At 42.0% G+C, this 15,618-nt stretch overlaps 1 long non-coding RNA gene across 1 annotated transcript; it reads right to left on the reverse strand.

Annotated features, from left to right (window-relative positions):
• Nucleotides 1–3,723: 3,723 nt before the first annotated feature.
• LOC311119827 lies at nucleotides 3,724–14,202 on the reverse strand. Its single transcript, XR_014612021.1, has 3 exons — nucleotides 14,116–14,202; nucleotides 5,423–5,576; nucleotides 3,724–3,812 (listed from the first exon to the last, which is right to left on the reverse strand). It is a non-coding gene; the product is annotated as an uncharacterized lncRNA (long non-coding RNA).
• Between the last annotated feature and the right edge of the window lie 1,416 nt (nucleotides 14,203–15,618).

Genomic DNA, 15,618 nt, shown 5'->3' on the forward strand with positions numbered 1-15,618 from the left:
TGATGGTGCCCGTTGCTTAGTGGTGTTGCAGACTCTGGGGCATTTCAGAACAGGTGTATATATACTGAGATCATGTGACAAATCACGTGACACTTAGATTGCACACAGGTGGAATTTATTTAACTAATTATGTGTCTTCTGAAGGTAATTGGTTGAAACAGATCTTATTTAGGGGCTTCATAACAAAGGGGGTGAATACATACAGTTGAAGTCGGAAGTTTACATACACAAATGTCTTGTTAACAAACTATAGTTTTGGTAAGTCGGTTAGGACATCTACTTTGTGCATGACACAAGTAATTTTTCCAACAATTGTTTACAGACAGATTATTTCACATATAATTCACTATATTACAATTCCAGTGGGTCAGAAGTTTACATACACTAAGTTGATTGTACCTTTAAACAGCTCGGAAAATTCCAGAAAATGACATGGCTTTAGAAGCTTCTGATAGGCTAATTTACATCATTTGAGTCAATTGGAGATGTACCTGTGAATGTACTTCACGGCCTACCTTCAAACTCAGTGCCTCTTTACTTGACATCATGGGAAAATCAAAAGAAATCAGCCAAGATCTCAAAAAAAAAAATGGTAGACCTCCACAAGTCTGATTCATCCTTGGGAGCAATTTCCAAACGCCTGAAGATACCACGTTCATCTGTACAAACAATAGTATGCAAGTATAAACACCATGGGACCACGCAGCCGTCATACCGCTCAAGAAGGAGACAGGTTCTGTCTCCTAGAGATTAACGTACTTTGGTGCGAAAAGTGCAAATCAATCCCAGAACAACCGCGAAGGACCTTGTGAAGATGCTAGAGGAAACAGGTACAAAAGTATCTATATCCACAGTAAAAACGAGTCCTATATCGACATAACCTGAAAGGCCTCTCAGCAAGGAAGAAGCCACTGCTCCAAAACCGCCATTAAAAAGCCAGACTACAGTTTGCAACTGCACATGGGGCCAAAGATCGTACTTTTTGGAGAAATGTCCTCTGGTCTGATGAAACAAAAATAGAACTGTTTGGCCATAATGACCATTGTTATGTTTGGAGGAAAAAGGGGACAGCTTGCAAGCCGAAGAACACCTTCCCAACCGTGAAGCACGGGAGTGGCAGCATCATGCTGTGGGGGTGCTTTACTGCAAGAGGGACTGGTGCACTTCACAAAATAGATGGCATCATGAGGAAGGAAAATTATGTGGATATATTGAAGCAACATCTCAAGACATCAGTCAGAAAGTTAAAGCTTGGTCACAAATGGGTCTTCCAAATGGACAATGACCACAAGCATACTTCAAAAGTTGTGGAAAAATGGCTTAAGGACAACAAAGTCAAGGTATTGGAGTGGCCATCATAAAGCCCTGACCTCAATCCTATAGAAAATGTGTGGGTAGAACTGAAAAAGCGTGTGCGAGCAAGGAGGCCTACAAACCTGACTAAGTTACACTAGCTCTGTCAGGAGGAATGGGCCAAAAGTCACCCAACTTATTGTGGGAAGCTTGTGGAAGGCTACCCCGAAATGTTTGACCCAAGTTAAACAATTTAAAGGAAATGCTACCAAATACTAATTGAGTGAATGTAAACTTCTGACCCACTGGGAATGTGATGAAATAAATAAAAGCTTAAATAAATCACTCTACTATTATTCTGACATTTCACATTCTTAAAATAAAGTGGTGATCTTAACTGACCTAAAACAGGGAATTTTACTAGGATTAAATGTCAGGAATTGTGAAAATCTGAGTTTAAATGTATTTGGCTAAGGTGTATGTAAACTTCCGACTTCAATTGTATGCAGGCACCACTTTTCCGTTATTTATTTTTATACTTTTTTGAAACAAGTTATTTTTTTCATTTCACTTCACCAATTTTGACTATTTTGTGTATGTCCATTACATAAAATCCAAAAATAAATCAATTTAAATTACAGGTTGTAATGCAACAAAATAGGAAAAACGCCAAGGGGGTTGAATACTTTTGAAAGGCACTGTATAAACTGCTTACACAGATACATTATATTTGCATGATTTACATTATTCATAATGAATTCATAATTAACGTTTGGTTCCTGCAAATGACTGGCACCGTCTCCTATCTTAACTTATAGAACATATTCTGGACGTTCTGCCAAAAGTTCTGAGGGGAACATGACCGTCTCCCCCTCAAATCTTTACCCAGCACCTACAGGAACCAATGATTGTATGAGACAAGATGTACATTTCAAGGCTCTCTCTTCAGACAACACCATTTCCCTCACACATGAATATACACTTACTATTGTTGAAACATTATTCTACATTATTTAATTTATAATAGGAGTTAATGAAAAAAGATACAGCTTTGAAAACCCCCACCAACCTCAACATCCCCCACCCCACAACACACAGCAATCCTACTCTGAGACGCTTGATACATTTGGATCCAGAGCTGCATATTATGCTAACAGGTTACCATGGAAATCAGACTTAGTACACTTTTAGAGAATGGGAGATCGATGAATCTTTACAATATGTTTTCTATTGAAACTTTATTTAGGGATCTGGAACCAGAGCAGGAGAGGAGGGAGATAAAATATTACATGTTTGTGCTTTCTGGTGTTTTATCAGTGACCCTGAATGAGCAAAGCTCTTTCCACATAGACAGGAGTAAGGTTTCTCTCCAGTGTGTGTGAGCTGGTGTGTAGTCAGGGTGATATCTCGAGCAAAGCTCTTTCCACACTGATCACAACTATAAGGTTTCTCTCCTGTGTGTATGCGTTGGTGTGCAGTCAGGGTGGAATATCGAGCAAAACTCTTCCCACACTGGTCACAGCTGTAAGGCTTCTCTCCTGTGTGTATGCGTTGGTGTGCAGTCAGGGTGGAATCTCGGGCAAAACTCTCCCCACACTGATCACAGCTATAAGGCTTCTCTCCTGTGTGTATGCGTTGGTGTGCAGTCAGGATGGAATCTCTAGCAAAACTCTTCCCACACTGATCACAGCTATAAGGCTTCTCTCCTGTGTGTATGCGCTGGTGTGAAGTCAAAATTCCTGACTCCGTGAAGCTCTTCCCACACTGATCACAGCTATAAGGCTTCTCTCCTGTGTGTATCCGTTGGTGTCTAGTCAGAGTTCCTGACTCCATGAAGCTCTTCCCACACTGATCACAGCTATAAGGCTTCAATCCTGTGTGTATACGTTGGTGTCTAGTCAGGTTTCCGGAAAGAGCAAAGCTCTTCTCACACTGATCACAGCTATAAGGCTTCTCTCCTGTGTGTATGCGCTGGTGTCTAGTCAGGTGTCCGGATAGAGCAAATCTCTTCCCACACTGATCACAGCTATAAGGCTTCTCGCCTGTGTGTATGCGTTGGTGTCTAGTCAGAGTTCCTGTCTCCTTGAAGCTTTTCCCACACTGATCACAGCTATAAGGCCTCTCTCCTGTGTGTATGTGTTGGTGTTTAGTCAGGGCTCCTAATTGATTGAAACATTTCCCACAATCAAAGCAGGGGTAAGGCCTCTCCCCTGTATGAAGTCTCTGATGAGATGTTAAGGTTTTAGATGCAGCAAAACTCTTCCCACACTGAGAGCAGTAGTAAAGTTTCTCTTTGATGTGACTCCGCTGGTGAATTATCAATTCCTTCTGTTTAGCAAAACTCTTCCCACAGTCAGAGCAGCAATGATGAGGATTCTTTCCTATACCTCTCGGCTGGTGTTTCTTGAGGTGTTCTGATCTGGAGAGACTCTTTTCTGTCTTTTCAGCATCATGATGTTGTTGAGGCTCCCCAGATGAAAAGCCCCTCCCACTGAGAGGGCAACGATTAGGGCTGTCCCCTGTGAAACAAAGACATTGAAAAGATAGATTTTGGGTCCATAAAAAGATGGGTCGTTCCACGAAATGAATACATTTTGCGTCCCTTTGATATTCTTTCAGTAGAAATTGTGCACCCATATTGAACTTAAAATTCTGATATATTAAATAAAGTGCCCTTTAATAAAGAACACATGGCGAATTCGATTAATCCGATTTTTAATATGAATAAAGACTTGCTAAAGTGACACAATTCAGCATTTTGACAGGTCCCTCAGTCAAACCTGTTTAACTTCTACAAAAATGTTACCCACCTAATACAATACTTTCTCAAAGTTTTACCTTCATTGAGTACGGTTACATGCACAGGATAATATGATTATTGGGAATAGTCAATTAGTACAGGAGTTTGATTTAAACGCTGACATGCTTTGAAAGAAGAAGAATTTCCCTAATAATCCTGTTTACATGGACACATCTGAAATCAGGCTACCTGATGAGACTTTGATAAATGCAGAAAATTGCGAATCAAAATAAACGTTCTACCACAGCGACCATGTTATTTTTTTTAAGCATATTTAATTCTGAGTTCGGACAAATAAAGTTTGTGAAAACTATTTCTAAGCTGCATACTTTCAGTTTTTCTGAACTCACTGCACTCGATCAAAAGAAGGAAGCTTGTGCCGCTTGTGCTAGCACATGTACAGATTAAATACACCACTATAACTCTGATTAAAGTGTTTACAATTCTAAAGATTGCTCAGAAAACCAGGTGTTTTTAAAGGTGTCTGCTTACTTCGGTTATGACCTCACGCCAATTAAGATAAGCAGAGTAAGGTGTTTACATGACTAATGCCATACTCAGCCTACTGCCATAATCAGTTTAATAGGAAATGACTAGTGTGCATGTAAAGCCCTAGTTATTTGGTTGCTTTGACAGTCATTTCTGAAGATTATGTATTTCATGTGATTAGTGATTAATTTACATCTATCCCTCATTTTAAGTTCAACCCTGTTACATGAACTGAACTCTAGTTTTAATATGGTGAAACTATTCCTTATTTTGTTTTGCAAAAGATTAAATATCTAATAGTCAAATCATAGAGTAAAAGCAGGTGAGCTGGTTCTACTCTTTTTGTCAATTCTCTGGTGTTTTGTGGTGAAAAACTGAGCAAGTGACCCCTTTTACCCATAAATTAACATGGTAGAAATATTTTAACAATTACATTTTTTTGAGAAAATTGCATTCAATTGCCACTCCCTGTTGCATAAACCTAGCTTCCATTATCCCTGTCATAAGCGAATTTGCAGCTAATTTAAAGGACTATTTTATCAATGTAAACTATGGGTTGTGTTTGTTTTCAGTAGTCCCCTGTTACAGTCAACATAGGCACTTAATATAGTATTTATTTTTTATTTAACCTCTTGAAATGGGAAAACATGTTTTTTATGAAGTTAACACGTGCTCTTTATGACAGATCAATAAAATTAGGTGAAATCAAAAGTTTATTTTGACCAAGTTACACTTCTCAAATTTGAGTGGAATGACCAAATATTTTCATCAATATATAAATGAATCAATGAATAGTTACAGATGCAGACTGTAGTCTAATCCACACACCATGGTTCTTACTTAATGAAATCAAATCTCCATGTTCCTCTTCTCCTCTCTCTGTTCCACTCTGCCCCGGTGTTTTCCTGCAATCGACCAGAACCAGAAGTAAAGTACCGGGAGGCGGTCGACCTGGGGACTCCTGGAGGGTGGAGGGGGACGGGCTAGATTTGTCCTGTTGGCCGCAAGAAGTATTCTACATAGATTAACATTAAACCAAATACTTGATTAATTTAGTCTAAACCTCTGATTGATTTGGGTGCATCCCTTGAAAATCTCATTTTACCTGAAATGTTCAATCATTCACTACAGCCCACAAATCTAAGAGCATTGGATTGGTGGAGGCATGGGCTAGTTTCCACAATATTTCTTATACCAGTCATTTCCTATCAAACAGCGAGGAAGAGGCGAAGCGAGATGGATAACTGGGCCCAAAATCTGGCTTCTGGCTTATTTGATCAAATATAAATTTCGTAACGATTAGGTTGTTAGGAGTGTATTGGTAAAAGTAGGACACGTGACATCCTGGCAACTTTGAGAAGAAAAAAAAACGTTGTATGGGAGTAGTGCCTGGTTGTGACTAGTTACCACAAACAAAGTCATAAACCACACCCATTTCTACAATTGATCTTATTAAAATGTGATCTTAACCCTAACCACATTTCTAACTTTATGGTTAACCCTAAATAAAATAAAAATCAGATTTGACTTTGTTTGTTCTGGCAACTATTTGCCAGGATCTGGTACCTCTTGCGGCATGATTTATTAATTGTTAAGTCAAGTTGCCTCCTCGTTATTTCTCCCGCCCCCCAGAAAGACCATGTAAAAGCGCTGTGATCTTCCTGCGTAATCATCCTATCCTGCCACACTGATTCCAGACCTGCTCTCTTAATTGTACATAGAGGTTATGGGGAGGGCCGGTGGGGTAAGTAACTGATCTTGACACAGGTCTTGGTAGTGGTGGTCAGCTAGTTAAGAGGTCCCTACGTATTGACGTCACGTAGCCTAGGCTAGTCGTCTCCCTACTGAATTTGAATCGTGGGAAAGCCAAATAAAAAATAATGAATAAGAAAAGGCAATCGAGTTTGATTAAATGTTTAAAGTCCCAAAATGTTTAAAGTCCCAGGGGCGGCAGGTAGCTTAGTGGGTAAGAGCGTTGTGCCAGTAACCGAAAGGTCGCTGGTTCTAATCCCCGAGCCGACTAGGTGAAAAAAATCTGTCGATGTGCCCTTAAGCAAGGCACTTAACCCTAATTGCTCCTGTAAGTCGCTCTGGATAAGAGCGTCTGCTAAATAACTAAAATGTAAAAATTTAAATGTAAAATCTTGAGAAAGATGGTCAATCGAAACCAGAACAAGCCAGAGAACTGTCAGTGCCTGAGGAGAGGAGTGAGGGGCAAACTGTTCCTGGTGGCGATGCCTTAGCTAGCAGCGCTGCTAATCCCGCCAGTTCAGCATCACCACCGGCACCTCCACTAGCTAGTAGGCAGAGTAGCGAGTCAGACTCAGCGGGAGAGGGAGACGGGGAGCTGGGGGTAGGGGGGCAGTCCATCCACCGATGAAGTGCTCGGAGCAGGTGCAATTTGCAGGTCAAGAACAAGCAAACGTATAACCCCTGGCTTGTCATTTATAATTCAAAGTTGGGCTTTACAACATGCAAAAAGGTAGGGAGCTTGGGTCTAGAAACGACTGGAGGGATTAATCTAGCAAAAGAGTGGATGGAATGTCCAGTAACATCCTCTGCCTCAGACGTAAAACAACAAAGAGACCTCAGAAGAAAGGTTTTGAACATGCTCCAACCAAGGCATATTTGGTGGCAGCAAGCCTTGTAGACAAGGCTTGGACACCCAGGTTATAGTTAACACTCAAAATTAAAAAATAGACACTACAGCCAGAGTCTTCAGAACAGCCTTAGAAGGAGGCTAAACGTCACAGCCACAGGCCCGCTCATGGCTTTGAGCAAGAAATGTACTCTCAGGAGTTCAATGGACTTGACATGGGGAGAGTCATTGTGGGAGGTTTTGAAAACTAAGGTAGGACTTTATTTTTTCTTTACAAACTTGTTCTGTGCTGTGAAGGTAATCTGAATATGTGCTTCATATTATCTCGAGGGAGACTTCCGACTTCCGTCTCGCTTCCGCATTGTCTCCGTGCTGCTCTGCTGTTTGTTGCTACTTGGCTACCTGCCAAACTATTCACGTTTTACTTTTAATAAACGTTTAATCAATCTCTGTGTTCAACAAATTTACCAACTTTTTAGTTTTGTCCTCACTCATCTTTTTTCGTTAAACTTTTTCACCCCGGACGTTTATCCCGAGACAGAAGAGTCATTTTCCTGTGCGTTTTAGCTGCCAACTTTACGTTATTTTCCTTTTTTCCATCGCAACTTTTTTCCCTTATTCAACTTTTTCACTCCGGACGCTTTATCTGGACATGGTTCATCAACATCTTCAACAGCCGAAGCTAAGTAGTAACATTAACATGATGTCTTCTAATTGCAGTCGCTGTACTCATAATATACAGGAGAATTCTCGCCTTACGGCGAGAATAGCTGTGCTACAAGCCCAGCTTCAGACGCAATCGTTAGGCAAGGGTAATATCAGTGTAGGAAAGGAAGAAACAGCGTCTGTGCCACCAGTAAGTACAGACAGTAACGTTAGTATAAATCCCCCCGCACAGTCCCCGCAGCCGGACAACTTTCTCATGGCTTCTGGAGGGAAATACTGTTGGAATGCTCAACCGGTGTCGCTCATTCAGCCGACAGAAACCTTCAACCGGTTTTCCCCATTATGTAGCGAGTCGGAGTCTGAGTCTGAGTCTTCTCTAGTCTCTACTCCTCCCGTTACGGGGTCTGGGACTCCGAAGGCTCCCACCATTAGCTCTGACAAATTGAAAACCCTAGTCATTGGCGACTCCATTACCCGCAGTATTAGACTTAAAACGAATCACCCAGCGATCATACACTGTTTACCAGGGGGCAGGGCTACCGACGTTAAGGCTAATCTAAAGATGGTGCTGGCTAAAGCTAAAACTGGCGAGTGTAGAGAGTATAGAGATATTGTTATCCACGTCGGCACCAACGATGTTAGGATGAAACAGTCAGAGGTCACCAAGTGCAACATAGCTTCAGCGTGTAAATCAGCTAGAAAGATGTGTCGGCATCGAGTAATTGTCTCTGGCCCCCTCCCAGTTAGGGGAAGTGACGAGCTCTACAGCAGAGTCTCAGCACTCAATCGCTGGTTGAAAACTGTTTTCTTCCCCTCCCAAAAGATAACATTTGTGGATAATTGGCCCTCTTTCTGGGACTCACCCACAAACAGGACCAAGCCTGACCTGCTGAGGAGTGATGGACTCCATCCTAGCTGGAGGGGTGCTCTCCTCTTATCTACCAACATAGATAGGGCTCTAACTCCTCTAGCCCCACAGTGAAATAGGGTGCAGGCCAGGCAGCAGGCTGTTAGCCAACCTGCCAGCTTAGTGGAGTCTGCCAATAGCATAGTCAGTGTAGTCAGCTCAGCCATACCCATTGAGACTGTGTCTGTGCCTCGACCTAGGTTGGGCAAAACTAAACATGGCGGTGTTCACCCTAGCAATCTTATTAGGATAAAGACCTCCTCCATTCCTGCCATTATTGAAAGAGATCGTGATACCTCACATCTCAAAATAGGGTTACTTAATGTTAGATCCCTCACTTCAAAGGCAGTCATAGTCAATGAACTAATCACTGATCATAATCTTGATGTGATTGGCCTGACTGAAACATGGCTTAAGCCTGATGAATTTGCTGTGTTAAATGAGGCCTCACCTCCTGGTTACACTAGTGACCATATTCCCCGTGCATCCCGCAAAGGCGGAGGTGTTGCTAACATTTACGATAGCAAATTTCAATTTACAAAAAAAAAAATGGCGTTTTCATCTTTTGAGCTTCTAGTCATGAAATCTATGCAGCCTACTCAATCACTTTTTATAGCTACTGTTTACAGGCCTCCTGGGCCATATACAGCGTTCCTCTCTGAGTTTCCTGAATTCCTATCAGACCTTGTAGTCATAGCAGATCATATTCTAATTTTTGGTGATTTTAATATTCACATGGAGAAGTCCACAGACCCACTCCAAAAGTCTTTCGGAGCCATTATCGACTCAGTGGGTTTTGTCCAACATGTCTCTGGACCTACTCACTGCCACAGTCATACTCTGGACCTAGTTTTGTCCCATGGAATAAATGTTGTAGATCTTAATGTTTTTCCACAAAATCCTGGACTATCGGACCACCATTTTATTACATTTGCAATCGCAACAAATAATCTGCTCAGACCCCAACCAAGGAGCATCAAAAGTCGTGCTATAAATTCTCAGACAACACAAAAATTCATTGATGCCCTTCCAGACTCCTTCTGCCTACCCAAGGACGTCAGAGGACAAAAATCAGTTAACCACTTAACTGAGGAACTCAATTTAACCTTGCGCAATACCCTAGATGCAGTTGCACCCCTAAAAACGAAAAACATTTGTCATAAGAAACTAGCTCCCTGGTATACAGAAAATACCCGAGCTTTGAAGCAAGCTTCCAGGAAATTGGAACGGAAATGGCGTCACACCAAACTGGAAGTCTTCCGACTAGCTTGGAAAGACAGTACCGTGCAGTACCGAAGAGCCCTCACTGCTGCTCGATCATCCTACTTTTCCAACTTAATCGAGGAAAATAAGAACAATCCAAAATTTCTTTTTGATACTGTTGCAAAGCTAACTAAAAAGCAGCATTCCCCAAGAGAGGATGGCTTTCACTTCAGCAGTGATAAATTCATGAACTTCTTTGAGGAAAAGATCATGACCATTAGAAAGCAAATTACGGACTCCTCTTTGAATCTGCGTATTCCTCCAGGGCTTAGCTGTCCTGGATCTGCACAGCTCTGCGAGGGCCTGGGATCGGGAGAGACACTTAAGTGTTTTAGTACTATATCTCTTGACACAATGATGAAAATAATCATGGCCTCTAAACCTTCAAGCTGCATACTGGATCCTATTCCTACTAAACTGCTGAAGGAGCTGCTTCCTGTGCTTGGCCCTCCTATGTTGAACATAATAAACAGCTCTCTATCCACCGGATGTGTACCAAGCTCACTAAAAGTGGCAGTGATAAAGCCTCTCTTGAAAAAGCCAAACCTTGACCCGGAAAATATAAAAAACTATCGGCCTATATCGAATCTTCCATTCCTCTCAAAAATTTTAGAAAAAGCTGTTGCGCAGCAACTCACTGCCTTTCTGAAGACAAACAATGTATACGAAATGCTTCAGTCTGGTTTTAGACCCCATCATAGCACTGAGACTGCACTTGTGAAGGTGGTAAATGACCTTTTAATGGCGTCAGACCGAGGCTCTGCATCTGTCCTCGTGCTACTAGACCTTAGTGCTGCCTTTGACACCATCGATCACCACATTCTTTTGGAGAGACTGGAAACCCAAATTGGTCTACACGGACAAGTTCTGGCCTGGTTTAGATCCTACCTGTCGGAAAGATATCAGTTTGTCTCTGTGAATGGTCTGTCCTCCGACAAATCAACTGTACATTTCGGTGTTCCTCAAGGTTCCGTTTTAGGACCACTATTGTTTTCACTATATATTTTACCTCTTGGGGATGTTATTCGAAAACATAATGTTAACTTTCACTGCTATGCGGATGACACACAGCTGTACATTTCAATGAAGCATGGTGAAGCCCCAAAATTGCCCTCGCTAGAAGCCTGTGTTTCAGACATAAGGAAGTGGATGGCTGAAAACTTTTTACTTTTAAACTCGGACAAAACAGAGATGCTTGTTCTAGGTCCCAAGAAACAAAGAGATCTTCTGTTAAATCTGACAATTCATCTTGATGGTTGTAAAGTCGTCTCAAATAAAACTGTGAAGGACCTAGGCGTTACTCTTGACCCTGATCTCTCTTTTGACGAACATATCAAGACTGTTTCAAGGACAGCTTTTTTCCATCTACGTAACATTGCAAAAATCAGAAATTTTCTGTCCAAAAATGATGCAGAAAAATTAATCCATGCATTTGTTACTTCTAGGTTAGACTACTGCAATGCTCTATTTTCCGGCTACCCGGATAAAGCACTAAATAAACTTCAGTTAGTGCTAAATACGGCTGCTAGAATCCTGACTAGAACCAAGAAATTTGATCATATTACTCCAGTGCTAGCTTCCCTACACTGGCTTCCTGTTAAGGCAAGGGCTGATTTCAAGGTTTTACTGTTAACCTATAAAGCGTTACATGGGCTTGCTCCTACCTATCTTTCCGAGTTGGTCCTGCCGTACATACCAATACGTACGCTACGGTCACAAGACGCAGGCCTCCTAATTGTCCCTAGAATTTCTAAGCAAACAGCGGGAGGTAGGGCTTTCTCCTATAGATCTCCATTTTTATGGAACAGTCTGCCTACCCATGTGAGAGACGCAGACTCGGTCTCAACCTTTAAGTCTTTACTGAAGACTTATCTCTTCAGTAGGTCATATGATTGAGTGTAGTCTGGCCCAGGAGTGTGAAGGTGAACGGAAAGGCTGGAGCAACGAACAGCCCTTGCTGTCTCTGCCAGGCCGGTTCCCCTCTCCACTGGGGTTCTCTGCCTCTAACCCTGTTGCAGGGGCTGAGTCACTGGCTTGCTGGTGCTCTTTCATGCCGTCCCTGGGAGGGGTGCGTCACTTGAGTGGGTTGAGTTACTGACGTGATCTTCCTGTCTGGGTTGGCGCCCCCCCCTTGGTTTGTGCTGTGGTGGAGACCTCTGTGGGCTATACTCGGCCTTGTCTCAGGATTGTAAGTTGGTGGTTGGGGATATCCCTCTAGTGGTGCGGGGGCTGTGCTTTGGCGGAGTGGGTGGGGTTATATCCTTCCTGTTTGGCCCTGTCCGGGGGTTTCTTCGGATGGGGCCACAGTGTCTCCGGACCGCTCCTGTCTCAGCCTCCAGTATTTATGCTGCAGTAGTTTATGTGTCGGGGGGCTGGGGTTAGTTGGTTATACCTGGAGTACTTCTCCTGTCTTATCCAGTGTCCTGTGTGAATTTAAGTATGCTCTCTCTAATTCTCTCGTTCTCTCTTTCTCTCTGAGAACCTGAGCCCTAGGACCATACGTCAGGACTACCGGGCATGATGACACCTTGCTGTCCCCAGTCCGCCTGGCCTTGCTGCTATTCCAGTTTCAACTGTTCTGCCTGCGGCTACGAAACCCCTACCTGTCCCAGACCTGCTGTTTTCAACTCTTAATGATCGGCTATGAAAAGCCAACTGAGAGACCTGAGCCCTAGGACCATACGTCGGGACTACCGGCCGTGGTGACTCCTTGCTGTCCCCAGTCCGCCTGGCCTTGCTGCTATTCCAGTTTAAACTGTTCTGCCTGCGGTTATGGAACCCCTACCTGTCCCAGACCTGCTGTTTTAAACTCTTAATGATCGGCTATGAAAAGCCAACTGAGATTTATTCCTGATTATTATTTGACCATGCTTGTCACTTATGAACATTTTTGAACATCTTGGCATGGTTCTGTTATAATCTCCACCCGGCACAGCCAGAAGAGGACTGGCCACCCCTCATAGCCTGGTTCCTCTCTAGGTTTCTTCCTAGGTTTTGCCTTTCTAGGGAGTTTTTCCTAGCCACCGTGCTTCTACACCTGCATTACTAGCTGTTTGGGGTTTTAGGCTGGGTTTCTGTACAGCACTTCGAGATATTAGCTGATGTAAGAAGGGCTATATAAAATAAAATTGATTGATTGATCACACAGGCAGGAGGCCTATATATTCTGATGTGTGTTCTAATGTAGCCTACATTGATTTATTTTATTTGAAGTTATATTCCGATATTGTGATATTTGTTCTACTGCTACATTGATGTCTTGAAAAGTATATGAAATGTGGTTATGTAAGCCCTACAGCTGAGTATGTGTGGATACGCATATGGCGGGTGTTCTGCAGTGTCTTCTAAAAATGTTGCTGTACATTGATGTCTAGAAAATTAGCCTATAAGAAATTCGGACTTGTGTAAGCCGCGCAGCTATACTCAACTATGTGGGCATACTGCAGTGACATCTAAAATGCCTTGAATTAATCAGCACCTTGGAGAGTGCAGTCCGTTTCACCACCATAGATAGTAGGCTACTTAGCAGTTTACTCGGTCTGCTGCTACGTTGTGTTTGACACTTTTTTTCTCAATGTGTTCCGGTACCTCAGAGCCCCTCGGATAACCACCACTCTAGCGCTCACTATGTGTTACCGGACCTCCCGAAATACAAATTAAGCACTGCGATATAGACGTTTGACTTTGTAGTAACTAGTGGAAAAACGCATATCTGCCCTCTCATTGGCTATTATGGTCCCACCTGATCTTGCCTCTTCCCGATTGCCTTCCATTTTTGAAGACATTCATTTCTTTGTTAGACCTGCATCTGGTCAAATTATTGATAATGTGTTCAAAATCAGTGAAGGGATGTGAACATGTGCACACTTTGCGAGAAAGGAGAGATAATTAGATCATAGTCACAGATTCCTAAACATGACATAGTAGTAGGCTACTTTGTTGAAGTAAAAAAAAATCCCAACAAGTTTTTACCGTCATGTTTTGTTGTGTCCAGCCGTTTAAACCGAACACAGGAATGTGGAGGATCAAACATGATGAAAACTACACCTATACATTTTATACAACACAGCAGACCTATAATGTTGAAACCAGACTTACCCGATTCATGGCGGAAGCTATTGTTTCTTTATATGACATTAAACGTTTTCGGCTACAACAGTACAGTTTGGCTGATTTGCTGTTGTCTTCTTCTTCTTCTTTAAGGTTTATGGCAGACTAGACCTATTTTTGTATTGCTGCCACCTCCTGTACGGTTAGTGAACGACAAATAAAAATATCCATTGCGGGAAAGGGGGGCCGGGGGCGCGGAAATACACTACCACCATCATAAACAATACAAACATTTAATGAATCCCAAAATGCCCCACCCCTTCAGTGATAATCCAAATCATATCCCTACATAGGCTCAGGGGCCTGTGTGGACGGAACATATATCGACCGGATTCCTTCTAATGCCTCTGCTGTAAAGTCCCAAAAAACGTTCCGCTGCACTCACAATTGATGCCTATTTTCTCAGATTTCTTATTTGTTTGTACTGTGCATTTTAAATCCAATGCAATAAACCAGGGTTACCACTTTGGTTTTAGAAGTGGGGGGGACATAACCTGTCTGGGGGTCCTCCCCCAGAATTGTTATGGGTATTTAAAGGTCATTTTCCGCATTTTTACACAATCCAATATGCCGTCTCCATTTAGAACAAAAAGTAAGCAAAAATGCCCACAGTCATCAAGCTAGGTAAGAGATCAGAATTTTTTTTGTTTAAGTGAATAATAAGACTGAACTACATCAAAGGTAACCTAATAATAAATATTGTGTTGCACCTTTAACCAATAGCCTAACAAATTAACAACTCTTGAAAAAAATACAAAGACTTTTGATTGTCTTTATTAAGACATCCTCTATATCAAATTTCAGCCAGACTGACCAGCCAGCCCGAGCCGCCTGCACGTCTAACCCACACCAGTCTAGTCAATAACTCAACTCTCTACCCAACACAATTTCCATCCCATCTTGAATTGTTTTAATACTTATGTAAAAAAGCTATTTCTGATGTTTTTATTTTTTATAAATTAGCAAAAGAAAATCTATAAACCTGTTTTCACTTCGTCATTATGGGGTATTGTGTGTAGATTGATGAGGGGAAAAAACTATTGTATCCATTTTAGAATAAGGCTGAAACATAACAAATGTGGAAAAAGTCAGGGGGTCTGAATACTTTCCGTATGCACTGTAGGTTAGGCTACTATGGTGAGCAAGCATTGCACCTTCTCATTATCAATAAGTATTGATTACCCACCTATTTGTCTCTGCCTGCAAATCGTCCTCCTAAAAGGTAGGCTATACAGTGAGGGAAAAAAGTATTTGATCCCCTGCTGATTTTGTACGTTTGCCCACTGACAAAGAAATGATCAGTCTATAATTTTAATGGTAGGTTTATTTGAACAGTGAGAGACATAATAACAACAAAAAAATCCAGAAAAACACATGACAAAAATGTTATAAATTGATTTGCATTTTAATGAGGGAAATAAGTATTTGACCCACTCTCAATCAGAAAGATTTCTGGCTCCCAGGTGTCTTATATACAGGTAACGAGCTGAG

Source organism: Coregonus lavaretus (assembly GCF_964263955.1).
Source record: "Coregonus lavaretus genome assembly, contig: HAP1_SCAFFOLD_55, whole genome shotgun sequence".
NCBI lineage: Eukaryota > Metazoa > Chordata > Actinopteri > Salmoniformes > Salmonidae > Coregonus > Coregonus lavaretus.